This window comes from Mirounga angustirostris, unplaced genomic scaffold (assembly GCF_029215605.1).
Source record: "Mirounga angustirostris isolate CCGP_5_RB_7025 unplaced genomic scaffold, mMirAng1.0.hap1 SCAF_10, whole genome shotgun sequence".
NCBI lineage: Eukaryota > Metazoa > Chordata > Mammalia > Carnivora > Phocidae > Mirounga > Mirounga angustirostris.
The window spans coordinates 107,915,150-107,931,727 of NW_026991718.1; the positions used below are offsets into that span (position 1 = coordinate 107,915,150).

Genomic DNA, 16,578 nt, shown 5'->3' on the forward strand with positions numbered 1-16,578 from the left:
GCAGTGGGACTGTTCCCTGGGAGTGGCTGTCACAGCGCGGGGCGAGCCAAGGGGCTTGGGCCAAGACTCCATCCGGCTTGAAGAGGGCAGCGGCGAAAGGGGTGAGGGGAGCCAGTCCATCCTCTCCACCCCTGCACTCCTACCCCCTCCCCGCCCCCCCCCCCCCCCCAGCCCGGAAGAAGCGCTGGCAGCCCGAGCCCCGACTCGCCGGAGGGGAAGGAGGGGACGCGCAGCCCCAGCATTGTCTGGGAGGGAGGGGAGAAGCTCCGCCCCCCAGGAGGAGGGGAGGGGAGGAGGGGGGAAAGGGAGGGAGGGAGGGCGGGAGACGCGGGGAGGAAGAAAGGCGAGGGAAGAGGGGCGGGGGAGAGATGGAGAGCTAGAGAAAGACGGGGAGAGAGGCCGATCGGACGCGGTAGGGACGGATAAAGGCAGGGGGGCGGGAGAGAGGGCGGGAGGGGCGGAGGGGAGGCGAGGAAGGCGGGGCGCCCGACCCCCAATCGCGCCGCCGCCGCCTGTGCTGCCCGGCTGGATTTGAGCCGGGCCCGCCGCTCGCAGACCCAGGCTCGGGCTGGAGCAACGCCCCCCCCCCGCCCGTGGCGAGGCGCCCCCACTTTCCAACTCCGCGGGCGATGCAGCCGGCTCAGGACGCAGGCAAGGTTCGGGGCGCGGGGCACCGGGCGCGGGATGCGGGGCGCAAGGTGCCGGGCGCGGGCCGGTCCTCTCTCCCCGGCCTCCCTCCAGCCTCGCCGAAAGTTTTCCCGCGGTGTTCCCAGCCTGGTCCAGGTCAGCGCCTCAGTCCTCGCCTGCCCTGGTCTCCTCTCTCCTCCCGGGGCCGCTGGGGGTTCCCGGGCGTGCGGACCCCCCGGGGGCCGCGGAGGAGCCAGCCCCTGCGCGCCCCGCCTCTGGCCGGAGAAAGTTGTAGCTCCAAGCTCGTCTTCCCCCTGCGACCCCTGGGGGTCCTTCCTTCCCTCCGCACCGAGGGCGGCGACGGGAAGGCGCCCCCGCCCCATCCCCGGGGCTCCCGGGACTCCTTGGCGAGCTGGGGCCGGGCAGCAGGTGCAGGGATGGGAGGCCCAGACAGCGCTGGGGAGTGCCCGACCCTAAGCGGGTCCCCATCTTCCCTGCCCAACGGACAGTTCCCCAGAGGCGGGTTCCAGCACCCGGCGGGGGCAGGCGGCGCGCCCGAGGCCCCTTCTGAAGGGCGCGGGGGCGCTGGGGCCCTCGGTGCTCGTGGCACTTCCCGTTGCGGTCTCCCGCCCGCCTCCCGAGCTAGCGCCGAGGTCGTTGGGGACCTCAGCTTTGCGTCCTCTCTCGCCCGAGAGGGGCAGGCTCATTGGGCGACCCAGGCACTTCTGCATTTCGGGCGCCTGCTTTGCATTCAGCTCTTAAACTGGGAGAACCCAGGGGACAGCTCGGAGCAGCGCGGTGGCCCGGCAGGGCGACAGAGGGCTCCATCTTACTGTGGGGCTCTCTGTGGCTCCTGGGTTGTTGGCGCACCTCTGCCACTCAGTGACAGCAGGGGCCCAGGGCTGCGCTTCTCAATGCTGCACGTACTTCATTCCCAGGTGTCGGGAATCCGGGTTCTCCCAGAGGACGGAGGCCGTGACTAGCGTGGGCCAGGTTTCTAGTAAGTACCTTCATGTGATGAATGAAAATTTGAACCAGGGAGCTGCCAAATAATAATTCATCCTGGAGTGGGACTCTGTTCCTGCCCCAGCTGATCTTGGTACAATGGGAGGAAAGAATTGGAAACAATGATTCTTTTAAACAGCTGGGATTCAGAGCCAGGGACCTTGTTTCCAGAGCTTCTGGAGGAGGAATCTGGGGTTGGATTTATTTTACTTATCAATCTTCACTTATTTACTGGGAAGTTTTTCTGCAGGTGGTCTGAGGAATTAAAGAAACTTCTCATGGCTAAAATAGATTGGGTTTTTTGAGGGGAGGTGTTTTTTTGTTTTGTTTTGTTTTAACTTGTGTCCAAATGCGGTGTCCCAGGGACTAAGTGTGGAGTCAGCTTGGGAGGTGCCCACTTGGGATCAGAGACCCTGGAGTGGGGTGGTGAGTGTGGGCACCAGCTGTGCTTTTTCCTCTGGACAGGGCAGCCCACTAGAAGAGGGCCACACGTGGTGGCTGAGCTCGGAGAGGTGGGGTAGTTTGGGAAAGATGGTAGGTGGTTCTTGCCCTGGCTAGAAGGAAGGGAGTCAGAGATGTCGCCCGCCTGGGCACCTGGGAGTGTCGGCTGGGCTGGGGAGGCTGGGCTGTGAGTCCCCCCCCCCCCCCCCCCCCCAGCTTCAGAACACCGGAGAGCAGGGGCGGCCTATCGGGAGACAGAATGATCTAGCTGGGGTAGAGCCGAGATGTATACCATGCTCCTTGCCATCATTTTTGTGCTGTTGAAATCCAGTTAGGATGAGGGGCATCTTTAGGGAGCCTGGCATGCCCCCTCCAGGGGAAGGCGGGGGTAGGGGGGGAAGGGGTGCCCTCTGTACCTGACTGCGTGGGCCAGGGCGTGCATTACCTGTGCCTCCGGTTCTGGCATCCCCACCTTCGTGAGGAGGGTCTCATCCCGCCCCCGGGGCTCCAGAGCCCCCGTCTCTGCATTTCTACACAGCTTCTGTTCGGGGCCGCAGCCCTCTCTCCAGTTTGTGTCCTCTTAGAGGTCACTTAGCAGTGGTAGATGCCCTACACCTGTTTTCCATCCTCAAGCCTTCCGTTTCTCAGCTGTGCTGTCCTACCCGGGACCTTTCAGTCACCCCCTGGTTTTGCTTTGATTTCTTGGTCTATTTCGCGGGGCGCCGGAGCCAAGCTTCGTGTCTGCCTTCTGTGCGTGAGCTGCTTAGGAACGGCCAAGAGACTTGGCTGGAGAGGTGCCCAGGACTGCACATCCTGGCACCTCTGCTGGAGTGCTGATGACTGGCCCACAGCACAAAAGAACGTTGGCCGGATGATTGCCTTCAGTCCTCCCTAGGATACTCGGGCCGGAGGTGTCCTCACTGGGAGACCCGACTGCCAGAAAATCCTGCTGGGAGTGCCAGGAAAGGGACTGGGAATTGCCCGCGTCTCCTTCTCTCCCGCAGGGTGAGAAACTGGGCAGGTCTCAGCAGTGTGCTTGGAACAGAACAGGACGGCCAGTTTCCGACTTCAAGATAGAGCTGCTGAGAACTGCTACCACTGGGTTTCTAAAACTAGGGCAGCGGTCCCCTTCTGCTACTTCCCTGTTTCTCCCACCACTCCTTACAATATGGTCCAGTGATTTACCCTAATGACACACTGTCCTATTTAAACACCTCCCTGCATATCCAGAAGAATTTTAAGTGAGTCCTTAAGGTGGGGTAAGCTCCTGCAGATCTGTGATTGCTGGTTTCAGTTCTTTGGCCTACTGTGGGTTCCCATGGAGGGTATGTGAGGTTGGAGGGAGAGGGTAGGGCGGGAGGCACAGGGGAAGCAGGCACAGTAAACAGGGACATCCTCCAGACTCGGCCGGCAGGGCGTCCAGTGGGTCATTTTTGATCATCCCTGGGATGGCCGGCAGACTCTGAAGCCTGTAATCACAGGTTGATATATCTGCTTGGGATGACAGCTTGAGGCTGCAGGACTCCTGCCCGAGCCAGCTGTGGCTGATTCAGAGAGGGAAACCTTACGCCGAAGAAGGGGGCAGGGAAGGGCTCTTGGCTAATTCCTTTGGGATGAGCAAAGTGACATAGAAGGGCTTTTCCTATTCATCCCATTGATAAAACTTGACAAAAAGATACCTGTGCTGTCCTTGGACATCTCAACCCAAAGTGATTTGGCAAAGTAGGCTTATTTCACCAGCATGGCGTTTCCCCATAGTTGACACTCAGTTAAGTGATCAACTGCTCATTTCTGAACGAGTAATGCAGAGTATTGGATTTGGAGTTTGAATGGCGTTTTACCATTTCCAGCCGCATGATATTGGGCAATGTGATAGATACTGTCAGCATCCTTCCTGTGTTCCCTTGGCCTCAACCAGCGACTGATGAGAGAAGGTATATAAATACCCCAGCTCCCTCGCTTCTCTGCTGGGGTGGCGTGGGGGCAGGTGCTATGTTGTCCGTCAGAGTTGCCTTGTAACTGACTTCCTTCACAGGCCGCTGTCCCTTCCCTGTTTCACTTTCCAGCCCCCTTCCACTTGCACTCGGATCCTTGTTTTAGGGTCAACTTCGGGGGGAAAGCAACCTAGGATAGGCTTTAGGCTGCAGTTAAACAGTCATGAAGGTCTCTGAGACTCAGTTTCCCCAAGTGTGAGATGGCAGTTCTAACTATCTCCCGGTGATACTGTGACGTGCGTTCAGACGGGAGCCTGGTACACATCACTCAGGCAGCCATCTGCTGCTCATTGGTTAAGATAGAAGGTGCCCCGGCGGATTGGGGAGTGGGTATTCTGATGGCCCATGAATGGCCGATCATAACGCTTTGGAGAGAGGCTGTCCTTCGGCTAGGTGAGGAAACTGAGTACACCTGCTCGTGGCTGTCACATCTAGGCTGTGACCAGTGATAAATGCTGAATAACTGCATGGGTGGCACTGGGCCATCCTGGAGTTCTGCTGTGATCTTTCCTGCTAGCGAAGGGGTATTCAGCAGATATTAGCCCAGCTGCCGTCTGCCTTCCTGGTGTAGCGGCTTCTCTTTACGACACAGGCGTGGTGTGTCCCCTGAGGAGGTGGCCAGGGCGGTGGGGAGGGAGGGGGCTGGTTTCTTATGGAAAGGACAGTCCCTACTTTCCTGAACTGCTATGCCATGCCATGGACACCCAAGTGAAAGCCGAGAAGAGTCCACGTGGTGAAAGAGACCTTTGTATGGCAGAATTTGACATCCCTGCTGTGATTTTACTCATAAAGCTCTGTTGACAGTCCTCCCGAGGGAGTCCCTGACTCAGCAATTGCACAGGTAGGAAATCTTATCCTAAGGATATAATTGGACAAGTGCAGAAAAATATGTGCACAGGGATGTCCCTTGCAGCATTCTTTGCAATAATAACAACCACCGAAATGCAGACTAAACCCCAACAAAAAGCAAACGTGTTAGTTATGGTCCAGGTATCCCTCGCTTTTTCAAAGTTGTTTGCCTTAGGCTGCTTGGTTTTTACGAAAGATCTACGTTAGTACCTGTTTTGCTAACAGAAAGAAATCTGAAGAGGATTTTTTAAAAAAATTTTTATTTATTTATCAGAGAGAGAGAGAGAGCACAAGAAGGGGGAGCAGCAGAGGGAGAGGGAGAAGCAGGCTCCCCGCTGAGCCAGGAGCCCGATGCAGGACTCGATCCCATGTATACCTGTTAGCAAGATGTTTCCCAAGGTATCAGAAGAACCTAAGAGAGGCTATTTTTGGGTCTGGGAACGCCAACATTTTCCCATATAAATTAATGGTAATTGTTTCTTTGCTTTATGCCCCTTCGGCTAACGAAAACATTCATAAGAGCACTCTGCTTTTGGGTGGCAGGGAAGACCTGCATATCTGTGCACTGGAATACCACTGGGCTACCAAAAAGATAGGGGAGTGATGTGCATTTATTACCGTGGGAAAATACAATACTTCTCAAAAGCAGGTTACCAAACTGTGCTCTTTGTAAAATATATCCTCCCCTCCATTTGTCTCTGGAAGGATGTACAGGCAAATGTTCATGGTGATTGTCTCTTGAGTGGTGAAATTTGAGGGAGATACTGATCTTAGTCTTTTCTTAAATTAAATATTTTTATTTTTTATCTTTAGTGATGGTAAAATATACATGATAGAAAATTTGTCCTTTTCATCATTTTTAAGTGCACAGTTCAGGGGCTGTCCGGTCTGTTGTAGCAGGATACCACAGACTGAGTGAGCCGCAAACTCCAGAGAAGCCTTTCTTGCAGTCCTGGAGGCTGGGAGTACAAAGTCAGGGTGCCCGCACGGGTGGATGGGAGGCTCTTCTGGGTCTCAGACTTCTCATTATACCTTCAGGTGGCAGGAAGGATGGGGGGGCTCCGTGGGGTCTCTGAGAAGGACACTGATCCCGTTGGTGAGCGGGGAGCCAGCCCCTTGAATCATGCCCAAAGGCCCCACTTCCTAATGCCATCGCATTTTGGGTTGGGATTTCAACATAAGAATTTGGCAGGACATGATCATTCCGACAAGAGCAGTGACATAAACGTGTACTCCCAGCCTTGCACGACCATCACCAGTCTCCATCTCCAGAACTCTTCCGTCATCCCCCACAAAGACCCAGGACCCATCAGACATCAACTTCCCATTGCCGACCCGCGAGCCCCTGGTAACCTCAATTCCACGTCCGGTCTTTGTGAATTTGCCTGTTCTAGGTATCTCATAGAATTGGAATCATTCAATAATCTTTTTGCTTCTCTATATGTGTCAAAGAAATAAACATGTTTGTTTTACATAACAAGGAAAGAAAGAGCCCTGTGATAGAGTGGTGGTGTTTGGTCCTGGGTGGTTTCATTTCAGGCAGGGCTCCGAGCCCCTGGCCATCCGTCCCGCCCCTGCCATCCTCCCCTGGGGTGGGGGGCAGGCAGCCAGGCACTGACGAATGCAGTGCTCCCGGCCCCCGGAGCTGGCCGCGGTGTGGCTTGCTGGCTGCTGGCAGCTGGACCTCAGGCCCCAGATGGCGGCTTCTGTGGTGGGTTTGAGTGGGTGCACTTGGGGTTCACCATGCCTTGAACCTCAGAGCTGTCTTGCAGTGAGTAAGGTCCAAACCAGGTAGAGGTGGGTTATTGGGACCATCTTTCTTGAAGGTTGAGCATGACAGCCTCAACATTTCAATTTCGAGCATCCTTTGTGTGTGTTCCAGATCCTGGGGCTCAACTGGACCTGCTAAATCGGGGGTATGGCTGCTGAATGTTCTGTCGGCGGGCAGGGGGGGCCGGCTGGCGTGCAGGGAGGACGTTAGCTGGTGGGATCCGTGAGGCCCCAAGGGCTCCGGAGAGATGGGTGGTAGCCTTAGGTAGGCGGCGCCCTCTTCCCGAAGCTCCATATGGGATCCTACAGTTGATCACACAGACGTTTGGGACAAGGATTGCTTTCTTGTGTATGTGCCAAGGTGATCAGGGACATGGTGCAGTGGGGTGGGGAGCAGGGGAGATGGTGTGTACGCTCCAGCCTCAGGTCGACCCTGAGGTGAAAGGGGGTCGGGAAGCTTCGGGACCCAGAACTGGGAAACCAGGTCGTGCGGCCCTGTTTAGGCGCCACGGGAGTGGATTAAGTGGCTTTTCAGTGGGACACCTTGTTCTGTGGGAAAAGCTTTAAGTTCCTTGGTAAGTGAGCTCCCAGAAGGGCCTGTCGGGCTCTCCAGCGAGTCAGTGAGGATTTATGTGTGGGAGGGACAGACCTGCCCACTGGACTCTGGAAGTTTCTTTACCTGGCTCTGCCTGTTTTCTCTCTGCCCGGTGGGAGGCTGCTCTTTTAATCCTAGACAGTCGGGGGAGTGTAAAGATTTTACAGAGCTGACCTTTGAAGCCCATTTGGAGGAGAAGTTCTGTGTTTCATGGTGCTGATTTTTCTTGAGGGTTAGTCGCTGGCTGCGGGGCAGGCAGAGGGTATGAATGTGGTTTTGTGGAAAACTCCCCCTCAGCCTCCTGGAAATGCTCTGGAAACCCCCAGATGAGCCGCCTTTCCTGGTACTAGGAAGGATCTGAGATCTGCTGTGTGAGGGTGAATTTTTCCACACACAGGGTGTTAAGGACATGAAAGGAGGGTGGGTGTAAGATCCCCCCATCCCCCCATAGCTTTCCCAGGGGAGGGCTCAGCACACACTGGATTCTTCCTTTGCTTTTTCTTCCTTACTGCTTCTGGAGTGCCAGGAACCTGCCCATCTTGGCTGCGGAGGGGGGTGGGGGTTGGAGGAAGTCTGCAATCCTGGCTCTTGGGTTTCCAATCCTGGCCCCAGGTAGCAAGGAGCAGAATCCCCAAGATCTCTGCACACAAAGCTCAATCTTAGCCTCTAGCACCAAAAAAGGAAGAGCTGCTGGGGTTCCCTGAGGAAGGGGAAGTGAGGTCAGAGATGAGTCTCAGAGAAATCACTCAGTAAACAGGAAGAGTGGCCAGAAAGAAACCTGTGCTGGTAGGAAATGGGGAGCTGGAGGCAGCCCCTCCTCACCTGCCCGCATAGGTCAGCACATCCCCGCAGAGTTGAGAGACTAGCCACAGACAGCGAGTGGGGGCTCGAGGCACAAGGACTGATGCAGGCCTCAGGCCCTCCCTGTGGGACGGGGCGCCACCTAAATCCCATAATTATCGGGCTGCAGGAACGCTTAATTTGCCCTTCACAAGGTCGAACATGAAACTACCCTATAAAATAGCCCTTGGTTTTGAGAGATGCCGGTCAAGGGATGCTTCATCTTCTTTGCCTTATTAGGGCCAGTGCTGACTTCCCACTCTTTGCCTCAGGCCCCCTCAGCCATACACAGGTTTGCATGTTGCTGAATCTTAGCCCAGGAGGGGGTAATCTTGGCAGAGCCCCTCCGGTGGGAGGTGATGAAGGGGCTGCTTTAGGGAGGCAGATGTGACAGGTCCTTCTTTGGTGGGTCTGTCGAATTGGAAGGTTGGCTTTCTAGGTCTCTGGTTCCTCTGAGCCAGAGTCTAAATTCTACACACACACACATACACACACACAGACACACACAGCTTTTTCTGTCTAGAGTTTTTACTTACCTTAATGCCTTTTTTTTGTCCTGCTCCAACACCCTGGTTCTCTGATATGAGGTTAAGGGCCTTTGGGTTTCCTCCTAAACATCCATCCAGAAGGTCAAAAGCTTGTGGACACTGGTGGGACTTTCCTACAAGCAAGTAGTTGCTCATCCGGGCCTGTGAGGTGGCTGTTTGGGTGAGTCCCAGTGGTGACTTTCCAGGTCACTCACCTGGCCCCGCGTCCGCTGGTGTGGAATGGGAGGCAGGCCCTTCTGGCAGGAATCCCAGGACCATTTCCTCAGATCTCTGCTCCGGCCACACTGGGGACTCAGCCCTGTGCACAGAAGGCCTGAGCAGAGCAGGTCGGGGTCCCAGTTGGCGGTGGGAAGAGCAGGGGCTTTGCAGATCAAGTTGCTCTCAGGGAGCCTGGCATGGCTGGAATCTCAGCTCTTCATCTGGAGAGGGTGGGCCAGGCAGGGGCTGCCTCTGGGGATGGGAGCCAAGTTTCCCGTCAGCAGGGGCCTCATACCTGTCATCAGTCAGGCCCCCCGGCTTTTTCCAAGTTGGGGGAGCAGGTATTTTGTGGGACCTGTGAGCGTGAGGGGTAGCTCATTCTTTGGACAGGGGTAGGTGTGACTTAGGGTCTGTGGCAGGTGCCCAAGTCCCTGGCCGGGGGTCTCTATCCCTGGCCCCTTGCAGGGTCTGCTCTACCTACCTCCTGTCTGTCCAGCCATTGACTCACTTGCCTGCCTTCCCCAGGCCCACCGGGCCCGCTGTGGCTGGCAGCGGAAGCCTCCCCCGCCCCCCCTTTCCTGCCTGCCCTGCTCAGAACCCCCCATATCCAGCGCTTAGCCAGGGCATCACAGAAGGAGTCCTGGGCTTCATGTCGGCTCTGTGACCTAACCTCTGGGACCTTCTGTTTCCTCATCTATAAAATGGTGAAAATGAAGCCTTCCCTGTGGGTTCTTTCTTGGAAGGAAGAAGATAAAGCTTCTAAAGCCTTGTTACCAGCAATGCGAGCGTCACTGGGGAGCTTGCTTGTTAGGAATGCACATCCTCAGACCCCATCCACAAGGACTGAATCAGAAGCTGGGGGGTGGGGTGGGGGAAAGGAATCTGTACTTAATGAGCCCTCCAGAGCCTTCTGGTCCACGCTCCAGAGTGACTCCTCCTCAAGGATGCGGCTGGCTCAGTTGAGTTTTAGCTGAAAACTCTTTTTTAACCTTCACCTCCATAGGGTTCTGCTTTGCCAGAACTCACACGGTCCCAGGTTTGACCCCACCCCCCTCCTGGCTGTGTATTTGGGGACAAGTTACTTCGCTTCTTTGTGCTTCATATGCTTCATCTGCAAAATGGGGATACTGAGGTTTCTCCATGGGGTTGTTGGGGGAATTAAATGAGCCAAAGCAGATACTAGGTGGCCCACAGTAAACTCTCATTTATGGTAGCTGTCTATGAGTCACATCTGGTGTTTTGTTATTAGCCCAATAATAATAGTGTGATTGTTTTGTTCTTAACTGGTGGGGGAAGGTGTCAAGGTGCCTCCTGAGACTAGTCTTCTGCTAGTTCTCCTGAGCTAAGCCCTTTTCCACCTGCCCACCTCTTACCAAATACCTTCCACTCCCCAGACTCTTTCCTGAGTGGAGTGATTGGGAGAGCTGTGAGGGTGGATCCTGAACGCCTGGAAAAGGGGACAGAGGAGGTACATTCAGGGAAAGGGGGATCAGTGAGGTGAACAGACCCCAGAGAGGACCCAGGCCTGGCCAGTAAGTGGGCCTTTTATTGAATAAAGGTGGAAGGCAAGGTGTACCGTTTCCTTCCCAGGCAGCCTGAATTTTGCCCATGTCTGGGACAGGTTCAGGTTCAGGAACCAGGAGGTGGAATCTTTGGTAATCTCTAGAACTTGGCAGGGTCCCAGGCCACAACTCTAGTCTCCTTCCTCGGGTGGCGCAATAGGGCTGGGGCTTCCTGTTTGCCATCGACACTTCTTCCGGCCCCTATACCAAGGGGCTGAAGTACACAGGGGTCAGCCCTGTCTCCTCTGTAAGCACCGCTTGGTTACAAAGCAGAGTCCCTCAGGAGACCTGATGAGACAGTCTTTAACACCATAGTATGAGGCACTGTGTAAGATAACTTTCTACTCCAACCCAGGAGCTCCAGATTATCGCCCCCTCTCCCCAGGAGGGGGGCAGGGCAGGACTCAGAGAAGAGGTGGGGACAGGCCCCAAAAAGGGAAGCTGTGGGCCTTCAGTGAGCATTTCCTTTGTCTCTGGGGCCCAGGGCTCGCTTCCTGGCTTCTGTGGTGTGGTGCCCGGGTTTGCATGTCGCGGGGCCCTTTGCATCAGCTAGCTCTGTCCCTGTCTACACCAACCCTTTGGGATGCTCTACACCACCCTCTCTCCCCTTTGAGATATTAGTAATGCGGAAAGGGGTGCTGAAGACCCGACTCAGTTTGCTTTTAGAAAATTCTATTCCTTCCATTCCTGAAAGGCTGCTTTGAGATGCATTTGCTGGTGTCCTCAGTTTACACAGCTCTATTCCTATCAGATTTCTAGGCCGTTCTCAGCTCTGCTTGTACATTGGCACCCCCTGGGAAGGCTATAAAAATGCTCATGCCTGGGCCCCTCTCAGAGGGTCTGATGTCATTGGTATGAGCGACAGCCTGGACATGGGGAATTTTGAAATCAACCCCGCTTACCCCCCTCCCCCACCTCTCTGGCCTCACTCAGGGAGAGTCTAAGAAGCGTCTAGAATTCGAACCTCTGAGCTGCTGTGTGTGTCTTGAGGCCAGCTACTTCTCCTTCCCGCTTTGGTTTCTGCTGAGGCCTCGCAGACTGCATGTCCCTCTCGTCTGTTAGAGGGGGGCTCTGTGGGGTTTGCCCCCCTGGGAATTCTCCGTGGAAAGCCCTCCCCTGTACTGTCTTAGAGACTGGGACTGCCTGGGTCCTGTTAACTGGTTGGAGCCCCCCAGCCCCCCTCCCGCCCCAGTTGCTGAGGTCATGGCTCTACCACCGGGAAGACGGTATAGGAAACGAAGCGGGTCCTTCGTCTCCTCTGGGCTTTCCTGCCAAGGGCTGGCTTTCCAACCTTTCTGTGCTGTGTTTGCCCTTCTCCCTCCGGGGACCTTCCAGTGGATCAATAAGATGAGAGACACGTAGTCTCGAGGCTGGAACAGAAACTGGAGGGCTTAGCCAGCGTCCCAGGGAGGCTCTGAGGCCAGATGAACGTGTTGTCCAGGTGCCCCGACAGAACGGGAGTGAGGGCCCTGGAGTTTGGAGGAACCGAGAGCTAAGAACCCAGGAGATTTTGCTCTCCTTGAAGAGAGCTTTGGATGCCTTTTCCCACCTCCTCGAGCTCCTTGAGTGCTCGATGTTTGCCTTCCTCACAGGAAGCTGAGCTGGGGACTTTCAAGGGTTTGCACGGCCCCTCATTTATTCTTGGGGAGGCTGGAGACACCTGTGAGTGGGAGGCTCTGTGAAGACGAAGAGGGAGGGACCCTTTGTGCAACAGCTGCAGGGGTGTGATTGGTCCAGAGCTCTGGCAAGTGTCTGTCCCCATCCCTGCAGCTCAGCCTTGCACCTCGCCTGGCCAGCTCATGCGGGCGGCCACTTCCTCCCCGCTGGACGGCGGATGGGAGAAAGTGGATTGCTTCTGAGTCTTAGTTGCTCCCCGTCCTGAGATCAGTTCTTGCGGGGCAGTGCCTGGGAGCTCACCCAGACGACTAGCCAGACGACTGACTAGCATGGGGGTACAAAGGCTGGCCTGCCTGTCTGAAGGTGGGACAAGTCCGTGGAGTTATTCACACCCCAGAGCTCCCACGGGATCAGGCTGTGGCTGGAATCCAGCAAAGCCCCGGTCACCCAGCTCCTTCCCCGGCCAGGTCCTGCTTCCCTCACTTGCTTACAGAGTTCTCTTGAGAATAGTTCCTCAGTAACTCATGTGCCCAAAAATTCTTGTGTGGGGCCCTGCTTCTGGAAATCCTCTTATCCAAGACAGCAGGAATCCACTCCCTTCCTTGAAAAAAAAATGACAATGGGAAGATTCACAGGAGAGAAGCACAGGCTGGAAGCTGGGGTCCAGAAAGGGGAAGCTCCAGGCCCAGGAGGGGAAAGAAACACCAGATGGATGGTTTCTGTGTTCTGTGGTAAGCGCTGTGAGGGACAGGCCGAGGTGTGAGCACCTGCCCCCCCACCCCACCCCACCCCCCCGACACTGCCCTGGGGCAGTACGGATACTTTGAAGGGGGAGCTAAGTTTTGGATCAGGGTCTGGGGAGCATGTGAGTTTGCTTGGGTCTGTAGAGGAGCCTGGATGGGCACACTCACGGAGCTTGAAAAGCAGGCCTAGAAAGTTCTCTGTGCCTGGGATGTCATCACCTCCAATGGCTTGGGAACCTTCCAGTTTTCAAAACGTTCTCTTGGACCTTAGGGAAGGTTGTACAAGCAGGACATGATGGATCTTCCCATCCACCACTAGCAAGGTACATGGTACTGCCCAGGCATTTGATAGAGCTGAAGAGAACCTAGAACTTTCTGCCAGGGCGTGAAGTCAGTGCCAGAAGGAAGGAATGACTAGTTGGTGGCCCCAGTGGGTCTCCAACGTGACTAAGGCCTGGGAGGCTCATGTCCCGACGTGGCAAACCCAATGATACACACACACCTCAAGACATTTTAGCAGACGTGCTTCAATATACATTTTACCTCTGAAAGTCTTTCTACAGGGAAGTTGTACGACGATGTTCCTATAGGGAGTTCAGTAGGTTTAAATATGATTTAGACTTCCAAAGAGCAGCTCCACGTTAATTATTTTTTTATGAATACTTTTTTGTAAAGTTATTTTTCTATAAAATTTATGTGTCACGTCAAAGTCGTCCTTTCATTTGCATCCTCTCTCTCCCCTTCTTTTTCTGTGTGGGCAGCTGTGAACTGTTTCAGTTCTGTGTCTGAGATGCCGACCCACATGGGAAGCCCCGTCTTCCTCCCCATCGTGCTCTCTCTTCCTCAAAGAGATGGTGACGGCCACTTGCCACTTCGGTGTTCTCAAGGCATCATGGAAGTGTTGCTTGTAAATGATTCTTATAAGGCATTTTGGAGTCCCGGAGTGCCCCTTAAATTCTTGATAATAACAGAGAAGGCTGAAGTGTTGCAACAAGCCAGCTGAACAAATCCCTCTCTCCAAGGCTGTAGATATTGGCAGGCACCCTTGGAGGAAATGTCCCATTGAATCCACATTCCAGCCCCATCAACCCATCTTCCTCTGACCCTTCCTTGTGTGAGGAACAATACTCTGTTTAAGGAATATCAGACTGAACTCTAAATTTCCGGCCCTTTGTTAGTTTTGCTGCTGTGTTTGCCTTAAAGTGAATGTTAATTTAGCTGAACCCCCCCACCCCGCCCCCCCCAAACCCCCAGCTGGTTGGAGGTAGCCAGTGATTTGTGGTGATGGTTGGAAAGTGTCTGAAGAGAGATGCAGATGTTGTCCTTGAGACAAAGAAGGGATTGGGTCCTAGAATCAGTGACCTGTACGTTTAATTCAACAACGTGGTAGGCTATTAAGTGTTTTCCTAACACGCCTAACTCAAGATTTGTAAAAGTAAGAAAAAAGGTTGGAGACAAAGATCAGGCAGCACGAGCCTGTAGGTCTGATACATAGCGATGGCCTTGCTAAGATTACCCAACAGGTAGTGATGGAACCTTGGAGAATCCCCACGTTTGGGCCATTGGACAACTTGATTTATACCAATCTTGCAAGTAAGGAAATAGTGATTAGGGAGGTTGAACATCTTTTCATAAATCTATTAACTATTTGTATTTCTTTTTCTGTGAATTAACTGTTCGTGTTCTTTGCCCAATTTTCTATTGGGTGTAGAATCTTTTTCTTGTGGATTTATTAATTTTACAAATTAATGACATTAGCCCTTTGTCATATTGTATTGTAAATGTTTTCTCTCAATTTGTCACAGATTGGTTCCATTTCTTTTCTTTCTTTTTTTTTTCAATTATACCTTCTGGATTTGGAGTCTTTCATAGGAAAGTTTTTCCCACTTCAAGTTGATATATATCCTATGTTTCCTTCCAGCATTTTATGTTTTAATGTTTAAATTTTTTATTCATCTATGATTTCTTTTGGTGGAAGGAGTAAGGTAGGGATTTAGCTTCCCCAACCTCCCCTTTCCAAAGGCCAGCCAATTCTCCAACAACATTTTAAAAATTAATCCAACTTTCCCTGGCTATTTAGAAATGCACCCCACATTCTATGTTCCCAAATATATTTGGGTCTATTTCTGTATGCTATATTGTTTCATTGATCTGCCTGCCTATTTTTTCTCAAGTACCAAATGGTTTTAATAACTGTAGAGAAGACTTAAATTCCCTAATTGGTGTGCTCAGTAGATTTAAGAAGGCGTGCTATTAAAGGGAATTGTCTTAAGAACAGGACAGACTGCTTTCAGATGCAAAACAGAATTACTAAATTATAGCTTATGATGGAGGCAGTGAACAAAAGAGAGAGTCCTGCAGAAAATCCAACCCAGGAGTTAGAAGATTAGCTGTAGAATTCTAAGGAAAAGGAGATGGAAGGTTATGAGTAAAAATGATATGGTACTTGGGGATTAGGGGCAGGGATGGATGGATGGGTGGATGGATGGATGGATGGATGGACGGACAGTGTTCCAGAGAGGGGGTAGAGACATTGCCGAAGAAGAACCAAGAATGGAAGGAAGAGAAGAGAATCCAAGAAAGAATAGAACATTTCCTTGGTTGGAGGAAGACTTGAATGTTCAGGGTGAGAAGGTCTGTGGATGGCTAGGCATCGCTAATGTGACTTCGGCACCAGCCAGGCTGCGGAATGGGTTCTGGCTGAGGTCCCGCATGACTGCTCAGAGGCTGCTCTGGGTTTTCTTCCTTGGGCTCCTACCACCAGCTTCTGGCTCTGCTGACCAGCCTCCTTTTCAAGGTAGCTTATTCTCTTGGCTTCCGGGGCAACATGTCTCCCTCCTCCTCTTCGAGGGACTCCTTTTCCTCTGCCCCTCACTGCCCTACTGGGTGCATCGGAGCCCCGTCCCGAGCCCTCCGTGCGTTCCAGACCTCCCTTTCTGGGAGCTCCGTGCGCTCACCTTCCCGGGCCGCAGACCTGGCTGCACCGGAGGGTTCAGTGGGCATGTCTCAAAGTCCGCCCATGTTCCTCAGCTTGGCACTTGAGAATGTGGCACCACCCCCAGCTCCTGCAGCATCCTGGACTCTGCCTTTAGCCCCACGGTGACTCTGGCAGCGGGCTCTTTTCCAAACCTTTTTACTGGCATATCACGACTTTTCCCTCTACCTCTTTAAACCCGAGAGACGCTGTGACTCCGCCCCCATCGCCCCTGTCCCTGGATCAGGCCCCTCCGGGGGACCCCTGCCTCTGCTGTCTGCCACAGTCCTTCCTCAAAGTAGGCGGGGTGGGGCAGCTGTTCCGAAGTTCGAGTCAGATCACACCCTCCCCTGGTTTCCCGAGGCCTGCTGTAAACACGACCATAGACGGGGTGGTTGAAAACAACAAATTTACCCCCTCACATTCTGGAGGCCAGAGGTCTGAAATCGGTTTCATCGGGCCCCAACCCGGGTGTCAGGAGGGCTCTGGGGTGGAGGGGAGGGGGGGAATCATTCGCTTGCCTTTTCTGACTCGGCGAGCCTTGGGCCTTAGCTCATGGCCCCTTTCTCCATCCTCATCCAGTTTAGTACATTCCCGTGTCTCTCTCTCTCTGCTGGGGTTGATGTTCCAGAAGCTCCCTCTGCCTCTCTTATAAGGACACTTGGAACTACATTTAGGGCCCGCCCAGGTAACCCTAGGAAGTTCTCCCCATTCCAAGAACCTTAATTTAATCACACGGGGCGGGGCGGGGGGGGGGGGGTGTCCCTGTACCTTACAAGGTAACGTTCACGGGCTCCCGGGGTGAACCTGGGTAT

At 53.9% G+C, this 16,578-nt stretch overlaps 1 protein-coding gene across 3 annotated transcripts in view; it reads left to right on the plus strand.

Annotated features, from left to right (window-relative positions):
- The first annotated feature begins 348 nt into the window (after positions 1 to 348).
- RASSF2 (Ras association domain family member 2) overlaps positions 349 to 16,578 on the plus strand; it is a 40,460-nt gene continuing 24,230 nt past the window's right edge. The window contains exons 1-2 of one of the 3 annotated variants that reach the window (XM_045870244.3): positions 349 to 412; positions 1,566 to 1,627. The gene's annotated coding sequence lies outside the window, so the exon portion shown is untranslated. Of the gene's footprint in view, positions 413 to 467; positions 657 to 1,429; positions 1,628 to 16,578 lie in introns of those variants that run through there. The other 2 variants (XM_054506547.2, XM_045870243.3) reach the window with 2 other exon arrangements.